Raw genomic sequence first — 9,325 nt, 5'->3', positions numbered from 1 at the left:
ACACACACACACGCACACGCACACAATTTTATAAATCTGTGCTTTAGCCTTAAACACATTAAAGCATATTATTCTTAAATGTACAATTCAGTTTTTAGCCATTCATTTGTCCAGAAAAAAATATTTCAGCTTTTTCTACAGCTACTTTTCTATACAAGGATCTTTTATTGCAATACGAGATTATTCATACACAATGTTTATGATCCTAAATCACTGCCCCAACATATTTCACTATTCCGAAGACAAAGCATATGCTCTCTGTACCTTTACATCTTACTTACCTTATTTCTATACTATCAATTATGTCATACTTGATTTATAACTGACTGCAATTTCCAAAGCTGACTGTTGATCTAAACCATTGACTTCTTAGAGGTAGAAACTCTCCATTTTCTCACTTCAAAATTCAGTTAAATTGCCAGGTTGTTTATTGGGCTAACACATAAGAAAAAAGATGGAAAATAGGTAGTTTTTTTCCTATTGAAAAGTATTTCCTAACCATCTGTCTAACTCTGGAATGTAGAGTTTGTTGAGCACGACAACAGGGTAGACATTCCCTGACCTGACAGGATCTTGCACGTCTGAATTCACTTGCAAATCAGCAGTTCCAGTGTCACTGGTGAATGAGTATCTTCAGAGTATATGCATCAGATTGCTTCAAGAACATCTTCAAATTGTAAAAATTGTACAGATGATTGAGAAAAAAAGAATACACCATGCCTTAAATATCATTGACTCAAAGTGTCAGGGAGAGTTATCCCTTCAAAAGGTCGCAATATGTTTTCTCAGAGACCTGAAGTACTTCAAATCAATCTATATCTATATCTATATCTATATCTATATCTATATCTATATCTATATCTATATCTATATCTATATCTATATCTATATCTATATCTATATCTATATCTATATCTATCTATCAATACCTTTACCTATACATATACCTATAACTATACCTATATCTATATCTACATCTATATCTACATCTATATCTATATTTATCTCTATATAGTATAACACTTTTTTTGGAAGATTTCATTGGTAATTAAGCATCAAAATAAAGAACACTATCATTTCAGTCCACTGTGGCCCCTGGCAGACAGAACCCGTTACATCCTCTTGGTGTAGACATGAGGAAGTACTCTGAGCAAAGAAATGATATCCATACTTTGATTACATGTAAAACTGTATATTCTGAAGGTTCCTCTGGCCCAGGGTTCCTTAAATTCTTCACTGTTAGATTAAAGAAATATTAATTTGCACAGTTAGAAATAAATCACGTACATATGGATAGGGTATACATACAAAAATTACCTGATATACATGAATTTTTAACTGTATTGAAGATTTTATTTAAAGTTTTATACTGATGAAATGATTAACTTTTCATTTTCATATAAAGGAAAATTTTCACGGTGCTGCATACCTTTTAGCCCACCACTTAGTACCTAAACACAAATGGTTGTGTGAGTTCAAGGCATAGTATACAGAGACTGTAGGTGTTGCTTATACTGGTAGTGTTAGTGGTGGTGGTGCTGGTGGTAGCAGTTGTGGAGGTTGTAGTTGTGGTGGAGGTTTATTGTATGTGGTTTTTTATTGTTTTATTTGTTTTTTTGTTTTGTTTTGTTTTGTTTTGTTTGGTTTGGTTTCAATTTTGGTTTGTGAGAAAGGTTATAAGGGCAAATATGAAGAAATGGAAAGGTAAGTGCAACTGAGTTGTATGATTTGATTTTCCAAAAGAATTAATAAAATTTAAAATAGAAAGAAGAGAGTTTTCTGTATTTAAATGAACTTTTATAAAGTTTGTAAATTTGTACAAGAAGAGAAGTATCAAGCCCATCCTTTGTATCCAAAGTTGTGGCAAAAACAGGAAGTTTCAGGTAGGGACAATTTTCTAGTTATAAATACATTAGCCAGACAGTATTTGCTAAGAAAGCATTATGAGGCTTAGCTGGTTAGCTTCAGGAGAGTGCCAGTGAAATTCTTAGATATGAAAAATGTTATGTCAGTGTTACATTGTTATTAATCACAATCTTTAACAATTTTATTCTTTTAAGATTTTTTTTCGGGGGTCCTATACTCAGTCCAGTGGTTTGCTGCTGGCATTCGCCACTGTATTTGCTGTATTCTGGCTGTGTCTCTCAGGAGCGATCTACATCCGGCTCCTGTCGGCCTGCACTTCTTTGCTTCATCCATCTTGTCTAATTGGGGAACTGTATATGTATGGGCCGCATGTGGGGCAGGCTCGGAATGGGTGTTCCTTCTGTCTCTGTTTTAATCATTGATTCTCTATTCCCTGCCAAGGGTATTGTTGTTCCCCCTTTTAAAGAAGGAGTGAAGCATTCACATTTTGATCATCCATCTTGAGTTTCATGTGTTCTAGGCAACTAGGGTAATTCAAGCATTTGGGCTAATAGCCACTTATCAATGTGTGCAGACCATGTGTGTCTTTCTGTGATTGGGTTACCTCACTCAGGATGATATTTTCCAGTTCCAACCATTTGTTTATGAATTTCATAAAGGTATTGTTTTTGATAGCTGAGTAATATTCCATTGTGAGGATGTACCACATGTTCTGTATCCATTCCTCTGTTGAAGGGCATCTGGGTCCTTTCCAGCTTCTGGCTATTATAAATAAGGCTGCTATGAACATAGTGGAGCACGTGTCTTTTTTATATGTTGGGGCATCTTGTGGGTATATGCCCAAGAGAGGTATAGCTGGATCCTCAGGAAGTTCAATGTCCAATTTTCTGAGGAACCTCTAGAATGATTTCCAGAATGGTTTTACCAGTCTGCAATCCCACAAACAATGGAGGAGTGTTCCTCTTTCTCCGCATCCTCACCAGCATTTGTTGTCACCTGAGTTTTTGATCTTAGCCATTCTCACTGGTGTGAGGTGAAGTCTCAGGGTTGTTTTGATTTGCATTTCCCTTATGACTAAAGATGATGAACATTTCTTTAGGTGTTTCTCAGCCATTTGGCATTCCTCAGCTGTGAATTCTTTATTTACCTCTGAATTCCATTTTTTAATAGGGTTATTTGTCTCCCTGCGGTCTAATTTCTTGAGTTCTTTGTATATTTTGGATATAAGTCCTCTATCTGTTGTAGGATTGGTAAAGATCTTTTCCCAATCTGTTGGTTGCCGTTTTGTCCTAACCACAGTGTCCTTTGCCTTACAGAAGCTTTGCAGTTTTATGAGATCCCATTTGTCAATTCTTGATCTTAGAGCAAAAGCCATTGGTGTTTTGTTCAGGAAATTTTTTCTAGTGCCCATTTGTTTGAGATGCTGCACTAGTTTTTCTTCTGTTAGTTTGAGTGTATCTGGTTTGATGTGGAGGTCCTTGATCCACTTGGACTTAAGCTTTGTACAGGGTTTTAAGCATGGATCGATCTGCGTTCTTCTACATGTTGACCTCCAGTTGGTCCAGCACCATTTGCTGAAAATGCTACCTTTTTTCCATTGGATGGTTTTGGCTCCTTTGTCAAAAATCAAGTGCCCAAAGGTGTGTGGGTTCATTTCTGGGTCTTCAATTCTGTTCCATTGGTCTATCTGTCTGTCTCTGTACCAATACCATGCAGTTTTTATCACTATTGCTCTGTAATACTGCTTTGAGTTCAGGATAGTGATTCCCCTGAAGTCCTTTTATTGTTGAGGATACTTTTAGTTATCCTGGGTTTTTTGTTATTCCAGATGAATTTGCAAATTGTTCTGTCTAACTCTTTGAAGAATTAGATTGGTACTTTGATGGGGATTGCATTGAATCTGTAGATCACTTTTGGTAAAGTGGCCATTTTTACTATATTAATCCTGCCAATCCATGAGCATGGGAGATCTTTCCATCTTCTGAGGTCTTCTTCAGTATCTTTCTTCAGAGTATTGACGTTCTTATTGTACAGACCTTTTACTTGGTCGGTTAAAGTCACACTGAGGTACCTTCTATTGTTTGGGTCTATTATGAAGGGTGTCAGTTCCCTAAATTCTTTCTCTGCTTGTTTCTCTTTTGTGTAGAGGAAGGCTACTGATTTATTTGAGGTAATTTTATACCCAGCCGCTTTGCTGAAGTTATCAGCTTTAGTAGTTCTCTGGTGGAACATTTAGGATCACTTAAATATACTATCATATCATCTGCAAATAGTGATATTTTGACTTCTTCTTTACCAATCTGTATCCCCTTGATTTCCTTTTTTTGACTGATTGCTCTGGCTAGAACTTCAAGAACTATATTGAATAAGTAGGGAGAGAGTGGGCAGCCTTGTTTAGTCCCTTATTTTAGTGGGATTGCTTCAAGTTTCTCTCCATTTAGTTTAATGTTAGCCACTGATTTGCTGTATATGGCTTTTAGTATGTTTAGGTATGGGCCTTGAATTCCTATTCTTTCCCGGACATTTATCATGAAGGGGTGTTGAATTTTGTCAAATGCTTTGTCAGCATCTAATGAAATGATCATGTGGTTTTGTTCTTTCAGTTTGTTTATATAATGGATCACGTTGATGGTTTTCCGTATATTAAACCATCCATGCATGCCTGGGATGAAGCCTACTTGATCATGGTGGATGATTGTTTTGATGTGCTCTTGGATTCGGTTTGCAAGAATTTTTATTGAGTATTTTTTATGTCGATATTCCCTGGGAAATTGGTCTGAAGTTCTCTTTCTTTGTTGGGTCTTTGTGTGGTTTAGGTATAAAGTAATTGTGGCTTCATAGAAGGAATTCGGTAGTGCTCCATCTGTTTCAATTTTTTGGAATAGTTTGGGGAATATTGGTACGAGGTCTTCTATGGAGGTCTGATAGAATTCTGCACTAAAACCGTCTGGACCTGGGCTCTTTTGGTTGGGGACCTTTAATGACTGCTTCTATTTCCTTAGGAGTTATGGGGTTGTTTAACTGGTTTATCTGTTCCTGATTTAACTTCGGTACCTTTGTATCTGTCTAGGAAGTTTTCCATTTCCTGGAGATTTTCAAGTTTTGTTGAATATAGGCTTTTATAGTAAGATCTGATGATTTTTTTGAATTTCCTCTGAATCTGTAGTTATGTCTCCCTTTTCATTTCTGATTTTGTTAATTTGGACACACTCTCTGTGTCCTCTAGTTAGTCTGGCTAAGGGTTTATCTATCTTGTGATCTTCTCAAAGAACCAACTTTTGGTTCTGTTGATTCTTTCTATGGTCCTTTTTGTTTGTACCTGGCTGTTTTCAGCTCTGAGTTTGATTATTTCCTGTCTTCTACTCCTCCTGGGTGTATTTGCTTCTTTTTGTTCTAGAGCTTTTAGGTGTGCTGTCAAGCTGCTGACATATGCTCTCTCCTGTTTCTTTCTGCAGGCACTCAGAGCTATGAGTTTTTTTCTTAGCACAGCTTTCATTCTGTCCCATTAGTTTGGGTATGTTGTACCTTCATTTTCCTTAAATTCTAAAAAGTTTTTAATTTCTTTCTTTATTTCTTCCTTGAGCAGGTTATCATTGAGTAGAGCATTGTTCAACTTCCACGTATATGTGGGCATTCTTCCCTTATTGTTATTGAAGACCAGCTTTAGGCCGTGGTGGTCTGATAGCACGCATGGGATTATTTCTAACTTTCTGTACCTGTTGAGGCCCGTTTTTTGACCAACTATATGGTCAATTTTGGAGAAAGTACCATGAGGAGCTGAGAAGAATGTATATCCTTTTCCTTTAGGATAGAATGTTCTATAAATGTCTGTTAAGTCCATTTGGTTCATGACTTCTCTTAATCTGTCTACGTCTCTGTCTAATTTCTGTTTCCATGATTTTTCCATTGATGAGAGTGGGTGTTGAAATCTCCAAGTATAATTGTGTGAGGTGAAAAGTGTGTTTTGAGCTTTAGTAAGGTTTCTTTTACGTATGTAGGTGTTCTTGTATTTGGGGCATAGATATTTAGGATTGAGAGTTCATCTTGGTTGATTTTTCCTTTGATGAATATGCAGTGTACTTCCTTATCTTTTTTGATGACTTTTAGTTGAAAATTGATTTTACTTGATATTAGAATGACTACTCCAGCTTGCTTCTTCCGACCATATGCTTGGAAAGTTGATTTCCAGCCTTTCACTCTGAGGTAGTGTCTGTCTTTGTCTCTGAGGTGTGTTTCCTGTAGGCAGCAGAGTGCAGGGTCCTCATTGCGTATCCATTTTGTTAATCTATGTCTTTTTATTGGGGAGTTGAGACCATTGATGTTGAGAGATATTAAGGAATAATGATTATTTCTTCCTGTTATATTCATATTTGGATGTGAGGTTATGTTTGTGTGCTTTTCTTCTCTTTATTTTGTTGTCAAGACGATTAGTTTCTTGCTTTTTCTAGAGTGTAGCTTGCCTCATTATGTTGGGGTTTTCCATTTATTATCCTTTGTAGTTCTGGATTTGTAGAAAGATATTGTGTAAATTTGGTTTTGTCATGGAATATCTTGGTTTCTCCATCTTTGTTAATTGAGACCTTTGAAGGATACAGTAACCTGGGCTGGCATTTGTTTTCTCTTAGGGTCTGTATGACATCTGTCCAGGATCTTCTGGCTTTCATAGTCTCTAGTGAGAAGTCTGGTGTGATTCTGATAGATTTGCCTTTATATGTTACTTGACCTTTTTCCCTTACTGCTTTTAATATTCTTTCTTTATTTTGTGCATTTGTTGTTTTGACTATTATGTGTCAGGAGGTGTTTCTTTTCTGGTTCAATCTATTTGGAGTTCTGTAGGCTTCTTGTATGCCTATGGGTATCTCTTTTTTTAGGTTAGGGAAGTTTTCTTCTATGATTTTGTTGAAGATATTTACTGGTCCTTTGAGCTGGGAGTCTTCACTCTCTTCTATACCTATTATCCTTAGGTTTGATCTTCTCATTGAGTCCTGGATTTCCTGTATGTTTTGGACCAGCAGCTTTTTCTGCTTTACATTATCTTTGACAGTTGAGTTGATGATTTCTATGGAATCTTCTGCTCCTGAGATTCTCTCTTCTATCTCTTGTATTCTGTTGGTGATGCTTGTATCTATGGCTCCTTGTCTCTTCCTTTGGTTTTTCTATATCCAGGTTTGTTTCCATGTGTTCTTTCTTGATTGCTTCTATTTCCATTTTTAATTCCTTCAATTGTTTGATTGTGTTTTCCTGGAATTCTTTCAGGGATTTTTGTGATTCCTCTTTATAGGATTCTGCTGTTTATTTATGTTTTCCTGGAATTCTTTCAGAGATTTTTGTGATTCCTCTCTGTAGGCTTCTACTTGTTTATTTATGTTTTCCTGTGTTTCTCTAAGTGAGTTCTTCATGTCTTTCTTGAAGTCCTCCAGTATCATGATCAGATATTATTTTTAAACTAGATCTTGCTCTTCTGGTGTGTTTGGATATTCCGTGTTTGCCTTGGTGGGAGAATTGGGCTCCGATGATGCCATGTAGTCTTGATTTCTGTTGCTTGGGTTCCTGTGCTTGCCTCTCGCCATCAGAATATCTGTAGTGTTATTTTTTTCTGCTATTTCTGACAGTGGCTAGACTGTCCTATAAGCCAGTGTGTCAGGAGTGCTGTATACTTGTTTTCCTGTTTTTTTTTCAGCCAGTTATGCGGACAGAGTGATCTGCTTTTGGACGTGTAGTTTTTCCTATCTACAGGTCTTCAGCTGTTCCTGTGGGCCTGTGTCTTGAGTTCACCAGTCAGGTCGCTTGCAGCTGTAAGTTTTGTCTTACCTGTGGTCCCAAGGCTCAAGTTTGCTCATGGGGTATTGCTTATGAGCTCTCCGCGGCAGCAGCCTCCAGGAAGATATGTGCCACCCTTTCCGGTAGCTTCCGTGCATCAGGGTTCCAGATGGCGTTTGGTGTTTTCCTCTGGAGTCAGAGATGTGGGCCTGGTTTCCCAGGCGTGTCTGCCTCTCTGAAGGTTTAGCTCTCCCTCCCACGGGATTTGGGTTCCAAGAACTGTTTATCAGGTTGGTCCCTTCAGGTTCTGGTGGTGTCTCAGATGCAGTGGATTTCCTGCTCCTGTGCCCTTATGCAAGGGAACCCAGAGGCTGTATACAGTTTCCTCTTGGGCCAGGGATATGGGCATGTGTGGTCAGTGTTTGTGGTCTCTTCTGCTCTGCAGTCTCAGGAGTGCCCACCTCCTTTTAAGATTTCTTTAACCATTCTTTCTCTTCTTTTTCTTGGAAAAATGTAGCTGAAGAAAAATTCAGTAACTTGGAAGGGGCTTTTGGGAAAACTGCCAGCATGGGTATTACAGAGTCTTACCATTCATATCAAAAAATTAAGTGTTCTAATGAAAAGTTTTACTTTATGGTCTCTATGACAAAATTTCCTGAAAGAAAATTACATGGGCAAGGGTTTATTTTACTTCACAATTTCAGTTTCATGACCCTCAAATGGAAACAACCCAGAAGTCACAGCTTGAGGCTGCTAGAGAAGTCAGAGCTTGAGACTGCTAGAGACATTATATCTACAATATGGGGAACAGAGAGACAAATAAAATAATGGATGCATGCTTGCCTCTCAGTTTAATTCCTCCATTCTTACTCCATCCAGGGCACAAATCTAGAGGATGGTATTGCCCATAATCATCAATTAACAATGAAAATGTTGCCACAAATATGCCCATAAGGCAACCCAATCTAAGCAGACTGTCATTTCTCTTCTCAGGAGTTTCCACACTGTTTCAAGTTTCAATATTGTTTTAAGTTGATAATGCAGCAACCCGTAAGATACAACTTCAGAAGCCAGAAAAAATATCTTATGTGACTATTGTAAGATTCTTTGTGGGACTGAAGGGATGGTCTATCAATTATGAATGCTGGCTTCTTTTTTTTCCTAGTAAATTCATGGGGAGGAGGCTCCCAATGGCATATATAAGGGTGTGTGTTTGTGTGTGTGTGTGTGTGTGTGTGTGTGTGTATGTGTGTGTGTGTGTGTGTGTGTGTGTGTGTGTGTGTGGGTGTTTGTATGTGTGTATATATATGTGAGATTGAAAAGAACAAGATAAAATTCCCTTTTTTATAAGAATGTAGCTCATAGTTTATCTTCTATTTTCCTCATTTTAAATATAAATCACCAAACAGTTACTACTTTAAATTGATTATTTACTTATCTTTGAACCCATAAGAAGTAAGCTAATGCTTGCCTAGCATGTGGGAAATCAAATCATTTGAACTCTTTCTCCAGCACTGTATAAACCAGGCAGGATTGAACCTGCCTGTATTCCCAGAATTCTCAGGAGATGAGGGTAAAATGATCAGGAGATTATGATTCTTAGCTACATATGACATTTCAAGGCCATCCTGAAATGCATAAAAGCAAAGGCAAACTTCAAATAAGAAAAAAAATCCTGCAGAGTCAACATGAGGAAATA

The 9,325-nt window shown here is 37.5% G+C and overlaps 1 pseudogene; it reads left to right on the top strand.

Moving 5' to 3' along the window:
- The first annotated feature begins 1,696 nt into the window (after positions 1 to 1,696).
- LOC116910948 overlaps positions 1,697 to 9,325 on the top strand; it is a 33,866-nt pseudogene continuing 26,237 nt past the window's right edge.

Source organism: Rattus rattus, chromosome 10 (genome assembly GCF_011064425.1).
Source record: "Rattus rattus isolate New Zealand chromosome 10, Rrattus_CSIRO_v1, whole genome shotgun sequence".
NCBI lineage: Eukaryota > Metazoa > Chordata > Mammalia > Rodentia > Muridae > Rattus > Rattus rattus.
Note: the sequence above shows the minus strand (reverse complement) of the source record. Positions and strands in the feature narration are given on the sequence as shown.